Source organism: Aegilops tauschii, chromosome 5 (assembly GCF_002575655.3).
Source record: "Aegilops tauschii subsp. strangulata cultivar AL8/78 chromosome 5, Aet v6.0, whole genome shotgun sequence".
In the NCBI taxonomy this organism is placed as follows: Eukaryota; Viridiplantae; Streptophyta; class Magnoliopsida; order Poales; family Poaceae; genus Aegilops; species Aegilops tauschii.
Genome location: NC_053039.3, coordinates 545,156,579 through 545,174,696, shown reverse-complemented (window position 1 = coordinate 545,174,696; position 18,118 = coordinate 545,156,579). Strand labels below are relative to the sequence as shown.

At 45.3% G+C, this 18,118-nt stretch overlaps 2 long non-coding RNA genes across 3 annotated transcripts; both read left to right on the top strand.

Moving 5' to 3' along the window:
• Positions 1–13,572: 13,572 nt before the first annotated feature.
• LOC141022192 (uncharacterized) lies at positions 13,573–15,510 on the top strand. Its single transcript, XR_012183400.1, has 3 exons — positions 13,573–14,724; positions 14,992–15,206; positions 15,398–15,510. It is a non-coding gene; the product is annotated as an uncharacterized lncRNA (long non-coding RNA).
• Positions 15,511–16,307: 797 nt separating this feature from the next.
• On the top strand, positions 16,308–17,749 carry LOC109748648 (uncharacterized). Of its 2 annotated transcripts, none has more exons than XR_012183398.1 (7): positions 16,308–16,443; positions 16,613–16,711; positions 16,797–16,899; positions 17,065–17,149; positions 17,370–17,389; positions 17,466–17,525; positions 17,612–17,749. It is a non-coding gene; the product is annotated as an uncharacterized lncRNA (long non-coding RNA). The 2 variants fall into 2 exon arrangements; XR_012183399.1 differs by having other exon boundaries at positions 16,321–16,443; positions 16,598–16,711.
• Positions 17,750–18,118: the final 369 nt, after the last annotated feature.

Sequence of the window (18,118 nt, the reverse complement as noted above, 5' to 3'; positions counted from 1 at the left end):
TGACACTAAATCTAGATGACTCTAAGTCTCGGTCTAGATACATATTGAAAGTGGGAGCAATTAGCTAGAGTAGCTCCGTGCAGAGCATTGTAGACATAGAAATTTGCAAAATACTTACGGATCTGGATGTGACAGACCCGTTGACTAAAATTATCTCACAATCAAAACATGATCACACCTTAGTACTCTTTGGGTGTTAATCACATAGCGATGTGAACTAGATTATTGACTCTAGTAAACCCTTTGAGTGTTGGTCACATAGAGATGTGAACTATGGGTGTTAATCACATGGTGATGTGAATTATTGATGTTAAATCACATGGCGATGTGAACTAGATTATTGACTCTAGTGCAAGTGGGAGACTGAAGGAAATATGCCCTAGAGGCAATAATAAAGTATTATATATTTCCTTATATCATGATAAATGTTTATTATTCATGCTAGAATTGTATTAACCGGAAAAATAATAAATGTGTGAATACATAGACAAACAGAGTGTCACTAGTATGCCTCTACTTGACTAGCTCGTTAATCAAAGATGGTTATGTTTCCTAGCCATAGACATGAGTTGTCATTTGATTAACGGGATCACCTCATTAGGAGAATGACGTGATTGACATGACCCATTACGTTAGCTTAGCACCCGATCGTTTAGTATGTTGCTATTGCTTTCTTCATGACTTATACATGTTCCTATGACTATGAGATTATGCAACTCCCGTTTACCGGAGGAACACTTTGTGTGCTACCAAACGTCACAACGTAACTAGGTGATTATAAAGGTGCTCTACAGGTGTCTCCAAAGGTACTTGTTGGGTTGGCGTATTTCGAGATTAGGATTTGTCACTCCGATTGTCGGAGAGGTATCTCTGGGCCCACTCGGTAATGCACATCACTATAAGCCTTGCAAGCATTGTGACTAATGAGTTAGTTACGGGATGATATATTACGGAACGAGTAAAGAGACTTGCCGGTAACGAGATTGAACTAGGTATCGAGATACCGACGGTCGAATCTCGGGCAAGTAACATACCGATGACAAAGGGAACAACGTATGTTGTTATGCGGTCTGACCGATAAAGATCTTCGTAGAATATGTGGGAGCCAATATGGGCATCCAGGTCCAGCTATTGGTTATTGACCGGAGAGGTGTCTCGGTCATGTCTACATAGTTCTCGAACCCGAAGGGTCCGCACGCTTAACGTTACGATGACAGTTTTATTGAGTTTTGATGTACCGAAGGAGTTCGGAGTCCCGGATGACGAGGAGTCTCGAAATGGCCGAGCCGTAAAGATCGATATATTGGACGACTATATTCGGACTTCGGAAAGGTTCCGAGTGATTCGGGTATTTTTCGGAGTACCGGAGAGTTACGGGAATTCGTATTGGGCCTTAATGGGCCATACGGGAAAGGAGAGAAAGACCCCAAAGGGTGGCCGCACCCCTCCCCATGGGCTAGTCCGAATTGGACTAGGGAGGGGGGGCGCCCCCTTCCTTCTTTCTCCTTCCCCCTTCCCTTCTCCTACTCCCACAAGGAAAGGAGGAGTCCTACTCCCGGTGGGAGTAGGACTCCCCCCCTTTGGCGCGCCTCTTCCCTTGGCCGGCTGCCTCCTCCTTGCTCCTTTATATACGGGGGCAGGGGGCACCCCATAGAGACAACAATTGATCCTTGAGATCTCTTAGCCGTGTGCGGTGCCCCCCTCCACCAAATTACACCTCAATAATACCGTTGCGGAGCTTAGGCGAAGCCCTGCGTCGGTGGAACATCATCATCGTCACCACGCCGTCGTGCTGACGAAACTCTCCCTCAACACTCGGCTGGATCGGAGTTCGAGGGACGTCATCGAGCTGAACGTGTGTAGAACTCGGAGGTGCCGTACGTTCGGTACTTGATCGGTCGGATCGTGAAGACGTACGACTACATCAACCGCGTTGTGATAACGCTTCCGTTGTCGGTCTACGAGGGTACGTGGACAACACTCTCCCCTCTCGTTGCTATGCATCACCATGATCTTGCGTGTGCGTAGGAATTGTTTTTGAAATTACTACGTTCCCCAACAGTCTGCATGGTTCCCGAACCCGTAGGGTCTACACACTTAAGGTTCGGTGACGCTAGAGTTGTTATGGAAAATAGTATGTGGTTACCGAAGGTTGTTCGGAGTCCGGGATGAGATCCCGGACATGACAAGGAGCTCCGGAATGGCCCGGAGGTGAAGATCGGTATATTGGACGAAGGGTATTGGAGTCCGGAATTGTTCCGGGGGTATCAGGCTATGGCCAGCATGCCCGAAAGGGGTTTCGGAGGCCCCGGCAAGCATTGGGGGGCCTTATGGGCCAAGGGGAAGGGGCAAACCAGCCCACTAAGGGGCTGTGCGCCCCTCCCAACCTCTCTCACGTAACCAGGAGAGGTGGGGGCGCCACCCCTAGGGCAGCCGCCCCTCCCGGCTTGGGGGGCAAGTTTCCTAGGGGGTGGGGGCGCCCAAACCCATCTAGGGTTTCCCCCTGGCCGCCGCCTCCTCCTCTAGATCCATCTAGAGGGGCCGGCCCCCTCACCCCTTCCCCCTATATATAGTGAGGGGGTGGGAGGGCAGCCACACCCTTCCCTTGGCGCAGCCCTCTCCTCCTCCAACTCCTCCTCCTCCTCCGTAGTGCTTAGCGAAGCTCTGCTGGAGAACCACGAGCTTCATTGCCACCACGCCGTCGTGCTGCTGGAGTTCTCCCTCAACTTCTCCTCTCCCCTTGCTGGATCAAGAAGGAGGAGACGTCCCCGGGCTGTACGTGTGTTGAACGCGGAGGCGCCGTCCATTCGGCGCTAGATCGGATCTTCCGCGATTCTAATCGCCGCGAGTACGACTCCATCAACCGCGTTCTTGTAACGCTTCCGCTTAGCGATCTTCAAGGGTATGAAGATGCACTCCCTCTCTCTCATTGCTAGCATCTCCTAGATTGATCTTGGTGACACGTAGGAAAATTTTGAATTATTGCTACGTTCCCCAACAGTGGCATCATGAGCTAGGTCTATGCGTAGATTCTATGCACGAGTAGAACACAAAGTAGTTGTGGGCGATGATTTGTTCAATTTGCTTACCGTTACTAGTCTTATCTAGATTCGGCGGCATTGTGGGATGAAGCGGCCCGGACCGACCATACACGTACTCTTACGTGAGACAAGTTCCACCGACTGACATGCACTTGATGCATAAGGTGGCTAGTGGGTGTCTGTCTCTCCCACTTTAGTTGGATCGGATTCGATGAAGAGGGTCCTTAGGAAGGGTAAATAGCAATTGGCATATCACCGTTGTGGTTTTGCGTAGGTAAGAAACGTTCTTGCTAGAAACCCATAGCAGCCACGTAAAATATGCAACAACAATTAGAGGACGTCTAACTTGTTTTTGCAGGGTATGCTATGTGATGTGATATGGCCAAAAGGATGTGATGAATTATATATATGTGATGTATGAGACTGATCATGTTCTTGTAATAGGAATCACGACTTGCATGTCGATGAGTATGACAACCGGCAGGAGCCATAGGAGTTGTCTTAATTTATTGTATGACCTGCGTGTCAATGAAAAACGCCATGTAATTACTTTACTTTATTGCTAATCGTTAGCCATAATAGTAGAAGTAATAGTTGGCAAGACAACTTCATGAAGACATGATGATGGAGATCATGATGATGGAGATCATGGTGTCATGCCGGTGACGAAGGTGATCATGCCGCGCCTCGAAGATGGATATCAAAAGGCGCAAGATGATGTTGGCCATATCATGTCACTTTATGATTTGCATGTGACGTTTGTCATGTTTATATCTTATTTGCTTAGAACGACGGTAGCATAAATAAGATGATCCCTCACTAAAATTTCAAGAGATGTGTTCCCCCTAACTGTGCACCGTTGCGAAGGTTCATTGTTTCGAAGCACCACGTGATGATCGGGTGTGATAGATTCTAACGTTCACATACAATGGGTGTAAGCCAGATTTACACATGCGAAACACTTAGGTTGACTTGACGAGCCTAGCATGTACAGACATGGCCTCGAAACACAAGAGACCGAAAGGTCGAACATGAGTCGTATAGTAGATACGATCAACATGGAGATGTTCACCGATGATGACTAGTCCGTCTCACGTGATGATCGGACACGGCCTAGTTGACTCGGATCATGTATCACTTAGATGACTAGAGGGATGTCTATCTGAGTGGGAGTTCATTAAATAATTTGATTAGATGAACTTAATTATCATGAACATAGTCAAAAGGTCTTTACAAATTATGTCGTAGCTTACGCTTTAGTTCTACTAAGATATGTTCCTAGAGAAAATTTAGTTGAAAGTTGATAGTAGCAATTATGCGGACTGGGTCCGTAAACTGAGGATTGTCCTCATTGCTGCACAGAAGGCTTATGTCCTTAATGCACCGCTCGGTGTGCTAAACCTCGAGCGTCGTTTGTGGATGTTGCGAACATCTGACATACACGTTTTAATGACTACCTGATAGTTCAGTGCGTAATGTTAAACGATTTAGAATTGAGGCACCGAAGACATTTTGAAACGTCGCGGAACATATGAGATGTTCCAAGAGCTGAAATTAGGATTTTTGGCTCGTGCCCACGTCAAGAGGTGTGAGACCTCCGACAAGTTTCTTAAGCCTGCAAAGGGAGAAAAGTTCAATCGTTGAGCATGTGCTCGGATTGTCTGAGTACTACAATCGCTTGAATCAAGTGGGAGTTGTCTTCCAGATGAGATAGTGATGGTTCTTCAAAGTCACTGCCACCAAGCTACTAGAGCTTCATGATGAACTATAACATATCAGGGATAGATATGATGATCCTTGAGCTATTCGCGATGTTTGACACCGCGAAAGTAGAAATCAAGTAGGAGCATCAATTGTTGATGGTTAGTAAAACCACTAGTTTCAAGAAGGGCAAGGGCAAGAAGGGATACTTCATGAAACGGCAAATCAGTTGCTGCTCTAGTGAAGAAACCCAAGGTAGAACTCAAACCCGAGACTAAGCGCTTCTGTAATGAGGGGAACGGTCACTGAAGCAGAACTACCCTAGATACTTGGTAGATGAGAAGGCTGGTAAGGTCGACAGAAGTATATTGGATATACATTATATTAATGTGTACTTTACTAGTACTCCTAGTAGCACCAGGGTATTAGATACCGGTTCGGTTGCTAAGTGTTGGTAACTCGAAATAAAAAGCTACGGAATAAATGGAGACTAACTAAAGGTGAGATGACGATATGTGTTGGAAGTGTTTCCAAGGTTGATGTGATCAAGCATCGCATGCTCCCTCTACCATCGAGATTGGTGTTAAACCTAAATAATTGTTATTTGGTGTTTTCATTGAGCATAGACATGATTGGATTATGTTTACCGCAATATGGTTATTCATTTAAGGAGAATAATGGTTACTCTGTTTATTTGAATAATACCTTCAATGGTCTTGCACCTAAAATGAATGTTTATTGAATCTCGATCGTAGTGATACACATGATCATGCCAAAAGATATAAGATAGTAATGATAGTACCACATACTTGTGGCACTGCCATTTGAGTCATATTGGTATAAAACGCATGAAGAAGCTCCATGTAGATGGATCTTTGGACTCACTCGTTTTTGAAAAGATTGAGACATGCGAACCATGTCTATTGGTATATATGCATGAAGAAACTCCATGCAGATGGATCGTTTGGACTCACTTGATTTTGAATCACTTGAGACATGCAAATCATACCACTTGGGCAAGATGACTGAAAGGCCTCGTTTTCAGTGAGATGGAACAAAAGAGCAACTTGTTGGAAGTAATACATTTGATGTGTGCAATCCAATGAGTGCTGAGGCACGCAGTGAATATCATTATGCTCTTACTTCACAGATGATTTGAGTAGATGCTGAGTATATTTACTTGATGAAACACAAGTCTGAATTATTGAAAGGTTTAAGTAATTTCAGAGTGAAGTTGAAGATCGTCGTGACAAGAGGATAAAATGTCCATGATATGATCATAGAGATGAATATCTGAGTTACGAGTTTGGCACACAATTAAGACATTGTGGAAATTGTTTCACAACTAATACCGCCTGGAACACCATAGTGTGATGGTGTGTCCGAACATCATAACTGCACCCTATTGGATATGGTGCATACCATGATGTCTCTTATCGAATTACCAATATCGTTTATGGGTTAGGCATTAGAGACAACCACATTCACTCTAATAGGGCACCACGTAATTCCGTTGAGATGACACCGTATGAAATATGGTTTAGAGAAACCTAAGCTGTCGTTTATTAAAAGTTTGGGGCTGCGGCGCTTATGTGAAAAAGTTTCAGGCTGATAAGCTCGAACCCAAAGCGGATAAATGCATCTTCATAGAATACCCAAAACAGTTGGGTATACCTCCTATTTCAGATCTGGAAGCAAAAGTGATTGTTTCTAGAAATGGGTCCTTTCTCGAGGAAAAGTTTCTCTCGAAAGAATTGAGTGGGAGGATGGTGGAGACTTGATAAGGTTATTGAACCGTCACTTCAACTAGTGTGTAGCAAGGCACAAGAAGTTGTTCCTGTGGCACCTACACCAATTGAAGTGGAAGCTTATGATAGTGATCATGAAACTCCGGAACAAGTCACTACCAAACCTCGTAGGACGACAAGGATGCGTACTACTTCAGAGTGGTACGTAATCCTGTCTTGGAAGTCATGTTGCTAGACAACAATGAACCTACTGGCTATGGAGAAGCGATGGTGGGCCCAGATTCCGACGAATGGCTCGAGGCCATAAAATCCGAGAGAGGATCCATGTATAAAAAAAGTATAGACTTTGGAAGAACTACTTGATGGTCGTAATGCTGTTGGGTGCAGATGGATTTTAAAAGGAAGACGGACAATGATGGTAAGTGTCACCATTAAGAAAGCTCGACTTGTCGTTAAGATGTTTTCCGACAAGTTCGAGGAGTTGACTACGATGAGATTTTCTCACTCGTAGCGATTCTAAGAGTCTGTTGGAATTATATTAGCAGTTACTGCATTATTTATGAAATCTTGCAGGTAGGATGTCAAAAACATTGTTTCCTCGACGATTTTCTTGAGGAAAGGTTGTATGTGATACAACCAGAAGGTTTTGTCAATCCTGAAAGATGCTAACAAGTATGCAAAGCTCCAGCAATCCTTCTAAGGACTGGAGTAAGCAACTCGGAGTTGGAATGTACGCTTTGATGAGATGATCAAAGATTTTGGGTTTTTTACAAAGTTTATGAGAAACTTGTATTTCCAAAGAAGTGAGTGGGAGCACTATAGAATTTTTGATGAGTATATGTTGTTAACATATTGTTGATCAGAAATGATGTAGAATTTCTGGAAAGCATATAGGGTTATTTGAAAAGTGTTTTTCAATGGAAAACCTGGATTAAGCTACTTGAACATTGAGCGTCAAGATCTATAAGGATAGATCAAAAACGCTTAATAGTACTTTCAAATGAATACATACCGTGACAAGATTTTGAAGGAGTTCAAAATAGATCAGCAAAGAAGGAGTTCTTGGCTGTGTTACAAGGTGTGAGTATTGAGTAAGACTCAAGACCTGACCATGGCAGAAGAGAGAGAAAGGACGAAGGTCGTCCCCTATGCTTTACGTAGGCTCTACAGTATGCTATGCTGTGTACCGCACCTGAAGTGTGCCTTGCCATGATTAGTCAAGGGGTACAATAGTGATCCAGGAATGGATCACATGACAGCGGTCGAACTTATCCTTAGTAACTAGTGGACTAAGGAATTTTCTCGATTATGGAGGTGGTAAAAGAGTTCGTCGTAAAGGGTTACGTCGATGCAAACTTTGACACTAATCCGGATGACTCTGAGTAGTAAACCAGATTCGTATAGTAGAGCAGTTATTTGGAATAGCTCCAAGTAGCGCGTGGTAGCTGCATCTACAAGATGACATAGAGATTTGTAAAGCACACACGGATCTGAAAGGTTCAAACCCGTTGACTAATAACCTCTCTCACAAGCGATATATGAACAAACCCCATGGGTGTTGGATTCATTACAATCACATAGTGATGTGAACTAGATTATTGACTCTAGTGCAAGTGGGAGACTGTTGGAAATATGCCCTAGAGGCAATAATAAATGGTTATTATTGTATTTCCTTGTTCATGATAATTGTCTATTGTTCATGCTATAATTGTATTAACTGGAAACCGTAATACATGTGTGAATACATAGACCACAACATGTCCCTAGTAAGCCTCTAGTTGACTAGCTCGTTGATCAATAGATGGTCATGGTTTCCTGGCCATGGACATTGGATGTCGTTGATAATGGGATCACATCATTGGGAGAATGATGTGATGGACAAGACCCAATCCTAAGCATAGCACAAGATCGTGTAGTTCGTTTACTAAGAGCTTTTCTAATGTCAAGTATCGTTTCCTTAGACCATGAGATTGTGCAACTCCCGGATACTGTAGGAATGCTTTGGGTGTACCAAACGTCACAACGTAACTGGGTGGCTATAAAAGGTGCACTACAGGTATCTCCGAAAGTGTCTGTTGGGTTGGCATGAATCGAGACTGGGATTTGTCACTCCGTATGACGGAGAGGTATCTCTGGGCCCACTCGGTAATGCATCATCATAATGAGCTCAATGTGACTAATGAGTTAGCCACGGGATCATGCGTTACGGAACGAGTAAAGAGACTTGCCGGTAACGAGATTGAACGAGGTATTGGGATACCGACGATCGAATCTCGGGCAAGTAACATACCGATAGACAAAGGGAATTGTATACGGGATTGATTGAATCCCCGACATCGTGGTTCATCCGATGAGATCATCGTGGAACATGTGGGAGCCAATATGGGTATCCAGATCCCGCTATTGGTTATTGGCCGGAGAGGTGTCTCGGTCATGTCTGCATGGTTCCCAAACCCGTAGGGTCTACACACTTAAGGTTCGGTGACGCTAGAGTTGTTATGGGAAATAGTATGTGGTTACCGAAGGTTGTTCGGAGTTTCGGATGAGATCCCGGACATGACGAGGAGCTCCGGAATGGTCCGGAGTGAAGATCGGTATATTGGACGAAGGGTATTGGAGTCCGGAATTGTTCCGGGGGTACCAGGCTATGGCTAGCATGTCCGAAAGGGGTTTCGGAGGCCCCGACAAGCGTTGGGGGGCCTTATGGGCCAGGGGGAAGGGGCAAACCAGCCCACTAAGGGGCTGTGCGCCCCTCCCAACCCCTCTCACGTAACTAGGAGAGGTGGGGGCGCCACCCCTAGGGCAGCCGCCCCTCCCGGCTTGGGGGGCAAGTTTCCTAGGGGGTGGGGGCGCCCAAACCCATCTAGGGTTTCCCCCTGGCCGCCGCCTCCTCCTCTAGATCCATCTAGAGGGGCCGGCCCCCTCTCCCCTTCCCCCTATATATAGTGAGGGGGTGGGAGGGCAGCCACACCCTTCCCTTGGCGCAGCCCTCTCCTCCTCCAACTCCTCCTCCTCCTCCGTAGTGCTTAGCGAAGCTCTGCCGGAGAACCACGAGCTCCATTGCCACCACGCCGTTGTGCTGCTGGAGTTCTCCCTCAACTTCTCCTCTCCCCTTGCTGGATCAAGAAGGAGGAGACGTCCCCGGGCTGTACGTGTGTTGAACGCGGAGGCGCCGTCCGTTCGGCGCTAGATCGGATCTTCCACGATTTGAATCGCCGCGAGTACGACTCCATCAACCGCGTTCTTGTAACGCTTCCGCTTAGCGATCTTCAAGGGTATGGAGATGCACTCCCTCTCTCTCGTTGCTAGCATCTCCTAGATTGATCTTGGTGACACGTAGAATTTTTTTGAATTATTGCTACGTTCCCCAACACTCCCCTGCCGCAACAACCCAACCACCCATCGACCACCACCACCTCATCATCCTTGGTGTCTCCCCCGCCCTGCAGCTTGTCTCCTCCGGCGATGATCTCAGTGTGTAAGTTGGCAACGTGCTGCTCAGCGGCGACGCCACCACATACTACTCCTTCCCCTCCACCCCTAAAAAAACTACTCTTTTCCCCTCCACTGTGGTCTCCTTTTAAGTACAAGTTGCTCCTCGATGACCTTGCTACACACGAGCATCACACCCATGTCCTCCACCGGTCGGACCCTGTCTCTAGGACAACTTGATCAGTTATGATGATTGACATGAAGTACAATTTGGTGTCAATAGAAATTCAATCTATCTAACTAGGGATATCATCTAAATTTGCTTACCGTTTACATGTCTGAACTTTGTGTAGTGAACTTTCAGAAAAGAAACTCGGGTACTTGCTTCAATGTTCGTCATATTTATGTAAAAATCTGCCATATGTTTGTTCAAATTGTTTTTTAGCTGGGAGGTCTGTAGGAGGGGGGGGGGGTATGGTACACTTTACAACATGTACAAAAGAAAAGGAGGGGGATCTTTGACCCAAGCCCAGAACAAAAAGGAGGAGCAAAAATACAAGTGTATAAGATCAGACTCAAGTAACTTCCTAAACTATGAAAGAGATAAAGGTATCAAGATCGGGCTTGGCTCTGTATTCGAGCAATGCAAAATCATCTTTGAATCATTGTAGCCAAGCAGCATGGGTGTGGAGGATCCTTTGAAAAAATAAATTATTTCTTTCTTTCCATAAAGATTAGGAAGCAACAATGAAAACCTCCATGAACATGAGCCTGGCCCACACCTGCTTGGTTGTGTTCATATTGTTTTCTCAACATTATCTCTGATCTTTGGCAGAAAAATAAATTCATTCTACTTGATGGGTAGAACCCCAACTTCGTCGCCGAGCAACGGGTGTTGTACAAGTCTGCGCGTGCTCGCATCGCCTGCAACTCGGTTACGACGCTGTCAGACGCGGAGGTGGCGTAGGCTATCGCGGACGAGAATGTTGGCAACTGCACATCCTTCGCGCCGCCAATGACGCTTCGAGGGTGCTGATTCCATGACGAGGTCGGTCCATCCACATTCATCATCGACCTCAAGCAAACCGGTGACGAACATGCTACAAACTTCGACAAGGAGGAGTGGGCGCGTGGGAGGCGGCGAGGCCCCGAGTCCTGTGAGCCAATCTGTGTCCCATGTCCTACTCTTGCTTAAGCGACGACCTCACCTTCACACCGCGTGGCTCAACTGGCCACTGGATATGGACACGACTGCCCGACATGGGCACGCACGAGAAGAATAAAGACTCGGAGGACGCGCGCTGCCTTAGATTTAGACTAGGTTTAGGTCCGGTCGCTTTTATTAATGAAATATGTCAAAAATATAAAGATTTTTGTATGGTCTAGATAAACATTATCCGATTTACAGGTATATCGTCCGGTTTGTTTAAATATAGTTTGAAATGTACACGGGTCTGGTCGGATAACCGGCTCCCGTATCAATATTCGTGTCCGTCCGAGAACGGATATCGCGTCCGTTTACTAGGTCAGCGTTTAAGATTGCCCGTAATATGGCAAGTATATCATGGCGTAGCATACCAAAAGAACATTTCTAAAAGACGAGGCACGGACGGGCATCACCACGCGTCCACGCCCGTCGCTACTCTAGAAATTCCCCCCACCCTAGAAACAAGGAAAGTCCCAGTTCGACAAGGAAAGCACCGCCGCCGACCTCGCCTGCCCTGCCCATCCGATCCGGATCCGGCCCGAACCCACGCCCTCCACGCTCCACTTTCCTTCTTTACTTCCGCCTCCACGCCACGCCTGCTCACCGAAGCCAAGGACGAGGCTCCGGCTGGCGCCACCGCCTCTGCCCCGGCTATAAAGGCGCGCCCTTTGGCCGCCCCGCTCCTCCTCCTCTCTTCGTCCGCGCCGCGCCGCGCTCTGACCGGCCGCTCCTCCTCCTCTCTTCGCCCGGGCCGCGCCTTCGCCTCCTCGCCGCGCTCTGGCCGGTCTGCGCCTCCTCCTCTCTTCGTCCGGGCCGCGTCTTCGCCTCCTCGCCACGCTCTGGCCGGTCCGCTGCTCCTCCACTCTTCGTCCGGGCCGTGCCTTTCTCCTCCTCGCCGCGCTCTCGCCGGTTTGCTCCTCCTCCTCCTCCTCCTCCTCTCTTCATCCGGGCTGTGCCTCTGTCCTCCTCGGGTCGCATTTTATCTTGCTCGTCCTCGGTCGATTCGTCCGTTTAGAACCGCGTCTGGATTTGGTTTTGCTCGTCCTCGCCGTCGCCGGTTTAGATAGAGAATCCCGCCTGATTTGAGTTTGCTCGTTCTCGCCGCCGTTCGTCCGTTTAGAGTTGCGTCTGATTTGATTTCGCTCGTGCTCGGTTCGTCGGTTCAGAATCGCTTCCGAGTTGATTTTGCTCGTCCCGCCGTTCGTCAGTTTAGAGTCGCTTCTGATTTAGTTCTGCTCGTTCTCGCCGCCGTTCGTCCGTTTAGAGTCGCGTCTGATTTCATTTTGCTCGTGCTCGATTCGTCAGTTTAGAATCGCTTCTGATTTGATTTCCTTCGTCCTCGCCGTCGTCAGTTTAGCGTCGCTTCTGATTTGGTTCTGCTCGTCCTCGCCGTCGTCCGTTTTTCCTCGTCCTCGCCTTCGCCCCGACGCGCCCGCGTGTTCTTGGTCCGTCTCGTCGAGGGTCTCCGTCTGGTTTGCGGTTGAGAAATTTCTGCGTGCGCTTCTTCTGTTATCTGAAAGACACTTTGGATGTTGCGTTTCGTGTTCGTGTCAGCGCGAGTGTTACAGGAACGGTCGGGTCTTGGTTTTGAAATTGGGTTACAGCCGGAGATGGGGAGGCAGAGAGCAATTGTCAATTTGTCGTGCTAGTTCGTCTGTCGTTTTCAGATCTCAAACGGCTAGCTTGTTTGTGTTCGTGTTCGTCCGTCAGAGACGTGCCCTTTGATACTCTGCTTCCTCTGTCGTTCTGACTGATTGTGCCGGCTAGCTTGTTTCACCTTGGGCAGGCGTGTGTGCTCTCATCCCAGATGCAGGGGTGATTCTTTACAGTTCTTCTTAGGGGTGTTACTGCTTCTGTTCTTTTCAATTGGTTATTACTTCCTATCAATGCTTTGCTTCTGTTCCCATATATTGTTAGGCCGTGGGTGCCATTTCTTGCAGGCAGGCAGAGCAGAAAACTTTTACAGGAGTGCAAACCATGTGGCCTGCTGCCTGACTAATTGAACACCTGCTGCTGCTACTGTTGGACAAGGTTTCCTTCTGTTATTCCTAGTGTTGCTATTTCCATTTTCATACGAGTACTAGATGAGGTGCTGCTAGTTAGTCCCCCCCCCCCCCCCCCCCCTACACTTCGTTCTAGATTGCATAGCATAACTCCAGAATTTTTCCATTGCACACCTGGGCATATAATTCTGTTGCGAGCATAACTTCAGAATTTGTTTATTTATCTGTGAAAGCACGTACATCACATGTTTTTTATCAATGCTGCTCACTTTTATCACGTCCCTATTATCGAGAATGCTGACTTCTATATTTGTCGCTATGTAAGCCATGCACTTGGGAAGCCTGGGCATGATTAGGATTTGGATTGCATATAGATTTAATGCTCTGTTTGTTTATAACCTGGTTGTGATCTAACATAGTGTAAATCTGCTAATTTTTTAGTTTAATTTATGTTCAACGCAAGAAACATTTATTTAGCCAAATTTTGCTACTTCTGAGAACTTTGTTTTAAGATGTGTTGTATCCATAACTGCCTATTCTGATATTTGCATGGATCTTTCTATATAAGGCCATTGGCATGTCATGTTGTGACCTATATACCTCTGTGGTTGGTAGTATCTTTGGCCTTTGATTCTGCTCGTCCTCGCTGTCGTCAGTTTGGATAGAATCGCTTTGGATTTGATTTTGCTCGTCCTCGCCATCGTTAGTTTAGAGTCACGTCTGATTTGATTTTGATCTCCTCCTCGTCCGTTTAGAATCTCGTCTGATTAGATTTTTATCGTCCTCGCTGTCGCCCTGATGCGCTCGCATGTTCTTGGGTCGTCTTGTCGAGGGTATCCGTCTGGTTTGCGAACTAAAATTTCTCTGCATCCGTTTCTGTTATCTGAGAGACATTCCAGATCCTGTGTTCTGTGTTCGCGTCGGCGTGACGGTTGTAAGAACGATCGGGTCTAGTTTCGAAATTGCATTGCAGACGGAGACGGGGACCAATGTCAGTTTGTCGTGCTAGTTCAGATCGGATCGGTTCACTTTCTGGAACTTCTTTATAGCTTTCTGAGTTTATACTTCGTTCTTGCATGCATTAGCTTTCTGTTTGTACCCCTATCTGACTGTGTGTGTGATGTGCCCCTCTCTATGTATGTTTCTTTGTCTGTTTCATGTGTGCAAAGCGCTCCATTGTCTGTGTGTGATTGTGTGTTTGACTGCTTTGACTGCTTAGAAATTTTGACTCTTGTAACACTCACTTGCTTGGCTTCCACTCCTTTGCGTAGCCGATTTGGCATGCAATGCATCCCATGCCTATCTTATTTATCTCACTCACTCATCACAGCACCCTTTTCCCTGTTTTTGTTCCTTATTTTCCTTGTCATAATAATCATGTTTACCGTGGTGTTTGACAATGCATTTTTTGTGATATCTGTGTTTCTTATGTCTTATGTGGATATCATATACTTTTTTTGTATTACTGCTGTCTAGTCACTGGAATAATGCTTTTCTAAGTATTTCAGGTAGGTGCTTTTCTAAGTATTGTCACATTTGCTCTTCCTTGTGTTGCTAAGGACACTGATGGGTTGGGTTTGCTTACAGTGCAGGTATATTTATGTTTTGTACATTTTGTGATGCTGGTGTCTGTAGTCCCAAAACACTTATTTAGCCATGTTTTCCTTGTTCACTTCACAAGATTATGTATTCATGTTGATGTTACTCTTTCCAGGACTGATATAATTCTATAAACAATCATTGGAATATGTTTTTACATTTTGCGATGCTGATGTCTGTAGTCCCAAAACACTTATTTAGCCATGTTCTCCTTGTTCACTTCACAAGTATTCATGTTGATAGTATGTTATTCTTTCCAGGACAGATAATTCTATAAAGAATCATTGGAATATTTCTCTGGCAATTCCAAGACTTCATGATGACTTCAAGAATAAACAGAAGACGGCTGCTTCTGAGGGCCATCTTGATCTGAACAGCTCATCATTCTAATTTTAGCTCACCTCTACAGTCATACAAACTGGCATGCCAAGGACTGCTCAGGGTTCCTATCTCTTTCTGTTTTACCAACTATAAGGTAATCAAATTTTGATCTTCAGCTTGCAAATTTATCACCTTATGGGAGGGAAAGGTTTGCATGTACATGAGCTCTGATTATCTACATATATACTTGAATTGCTTTGGATTTGTCGGACTACTATTCTACATGATGTTCTCCATGATTCACTTGATTTGTTAATTTGAGTATTTTCTTGGTGAGTTCTTTAGGTTCATCTTGTGACACAAAATACAATTTTGGTACATGCAGACTCTGAAATTTTGTGATAAAGAAAAGGTACCTCCTAATTTGCTCTCTGGCTCTCTTACTCTTATCTTTGTTTGTATAACAGTAGTGGCCTCCTAGCTTGTAGTTGGGTAATGCAGAGAGAGGTCTGGAATTGAAGCTATAATAAACTAAAATAATGCAGAGTTGAAGGTTCTGAACGGGAAGCTTGAACAAACAGCTTACTTTTTTTCATGTCTTCGATTAGTTTCATCCTATCTATGTCCGTTTCTTGTGTGCAAGCACTCCATTGTATATGTGTGACTGTGACTGTGTGACCGTGACTTTGCGTGTGACTGACTGTTTGTGTGTGTGACTGACTGTTTGTGTGTGTGACTGACTGTGTGTGTGTTTCTTTGTCTGTTTCTTGTGCAAGCGCTCCATTTGTGTGTGTGTGTGTGTGTGACCGTGACTGTGCGTGTGATTGACTGTTTGTGTGTGTGACTGACTGTGTGTCTTTCTTTGTCCGTTTCTTGTGCGCAAGCGCTCCATTGTGTGTGTGTGTGTGTGTGTGTGTGTGTGTGCTGTGACTGTGTGCCATTTTATGACTGTGACTGTGTATTTGACTCTGTGTGTGTGTGTGTGTGTGTGTTGACTGTGTCATTGTGCAAGCGCTCCATAACTACCTATTGGCACCTGATAACGCATGGATATTTCTATATAAGGTCATGGGCATGTTATTTTATGACCTACTCCCTCCGTAAACTAATATAAGAGCGTTTAGATCACTACTTTAGTTATCTAAACACTCTTATATTAGTTTACAGAGGGAGTACATACCTCTGTAGTTGGTAGTATCATTGCCCTTTGGACACTCTTCAATGCATTGCTGTATATTTATGATGTTTGTGCTCAGAATGATGTATATGTAGAATCCAGGGGTGGATGGAGGCTTTCATATTGATTTGTTATTATGGTTGTTCTGATGGTGTGCTTCTGGTGTTTGAACTGAAGCCGTGGATCGCCCATCAACCTGGTCTGTGTTTGTATGGTAATCCCTCTCGAATTTAACTCCTTCCAATTTTGTACATGATATTTATCTTATGAATGCATATCCTACATTTTAGCTAGTTATATAGTAACGCCATACTTCTTTGGACGTTATTCTATATATGCAAGTGTGGTGAGCTCACATATTGTGTCAGTATCTACCTATGCAGCTGAATTATTTCCGGATAGGACAGAGTTGCAATGTTTACATCCATGGCAGAAGGTTCTTTAACACTGAACTCATCATCAAAGGTCCTTGGGCTCAAGAGGTTTGTCATTGCATTCCTGACTTTGCTCGAGAAAAAAAATGCCTTTTCACATTTTATAGTTATATTTATGATATTTTTTCTACAGGAAGATGACAAAATTATTGACCTTGTAAACAAGTATGGACCAACAAAAATGATCTCATTGCAAGGTCACTACCTGGATGTATAGGCAAGTAATGTCGGGAGAGGTATTCTTTTGATTGTTTTATTTTTATATGGTTTGCTGAAATGCATTTTCCCCTCTGCGCAAGACAGATGGGGGATGTTTGCTAATTCAGAAACACACTGGTTACATAAAGAACTGGATGGTAAATAATTCACATCATAAACATTTCTTTGTTGATGCATTGCAGGTCAGCTACTAGAACTTCCTACTGCTGATCCTGGGATGTTCCGAACATGCTCCCGAACATGTTCAATTTATCTGCCCTAGGACAGGTGACTACTATGCTCCTTTTATGATTCAGTGTAGCTAGTATTCAAATCATGGATAGTCCATTCTGTCATCACAATGCGACCAGATTCACTCTGATTTGCAGTTTATTTGGTGATGGCAGAATGAACCCACCTGTGATCTATCATGCTTCTTTATTATTCAATGTTTTGTTATTACTTTCTAATTCTTTCTTCTCTTTTCATCGATCCACTCGCTATGCAGCCACTGCCATGACACAACAGGCATGCTTGATTTTTTTCTTTGTGATTGAGATTTTTCTTGTTCTGTGATGCATATATCTGACCACTCTTTTCTTAGGCTACTCGGCATGCTCAGCGTGTTTACGTTGGTGGACTTCCTCCAATCGCTAATGAACAGGTAATTGCCTTGAGTAACTTGTTATTTCTTGGCGTCTCTTTCTCTATCCGCAGTCCGTGCTAACTATTTTGTTCTTCTTTCTGCAGACGGTTGCTCTATTCTTCAATCAAGTTATGGATGCTATCGGGGGAAACACATTTGGTCCAGGTGATACAGTTGTTAATATGAAGCTGATTTTTGAATTCATACGAAAACATCTTAGGTGGCATAATCATCTGACTCTGTGTGTGTGACTGACTAACTGTGTGTGTCTGTGGCTGTGTATGTCTTGTGTGTGTGACTGACTGTGTGTGTTCTATGTCTTGTGTGTGTGACTGACTGTTACTGTGCCTTGTGTGTGTGTGTTGGCTGACTCTGTGTGTTGGCTGACTCTGTGTGTGACTGTGACTCTGTGTGTTGGCTGCCTCTGTGTGTGACTGTGACTCTGTGTGTTGGCTGCCTCTGTGTGTGACTGTGACTGTGTGTGTGTGCGCGCGCGTGTGTGTGTGAATATTGCATTTGCTTGATGGTGTGTCTTGTATGCTTTGCGTGTCTTGTATGCTTTGCTGAATGATTGGTGTTTTGTTTGTTGTGGTGTAACACTGCCATTGCCG